The sequence below is a fragment of the Pteropus alecto genome, unplaced genomic scaffold, assembly GCF_000325575.1.
Source record: "Pteropus alecto unplaced genomic scaffold, ASM32557v1 scaffold61, whole genome shotgun sequence".
NCBI classification, from domain to species: Eukaryota; Metazoa; Chordata; class Mammalia; order Chiroptera; family Pteropodidae; genus Pteropus; species Pteropus alecto.
Genome location: NW_006434835.1, coordinates 5,675,072 through 5,675,278, shown reverse-complemented (window position 1 = coordinate 5,675,278; position 207 = coordinate 5,675,072). Strand labels below are relative to the sequence as shown.

Here is a 207-nt window from a genome sequence, read left to right as displayed (position 1 = left end):
GGGCCCCAGCTGGGAGCCCCTCCAGCCACAGGGGACTTAGCGGGTCCAGCCACGGGGGACTTAGCGGGTCCAGCCACGGGGGACTGAGCGGGGGAGGGAGTCTGGACGCCAGCCTAAAGACTCCAGGAGAAGAGTCACTCTGCGTTTGGACCCAGGCGCCTAGAAGGGACACGACAGGTGTGTGAGGCCGCGAGGAGCGGAGCCTGG

The 207-nt window shown here is 68.1% G+C and overlaps 1 protein-coding gene across 8 annotated transcripts in view; it reads right to left on the bottom strand.

Moving 5' to 3' along the window:
- The window catches only part of GREB1 (growth regulating estrogen receptor binding 1), a 109,049-nt gene that overhangs the window by 107,098 nt on the left and 1,744 nt on the right, over nt 1-207 (bottom strand). The window lies entirely within an intron of this gene.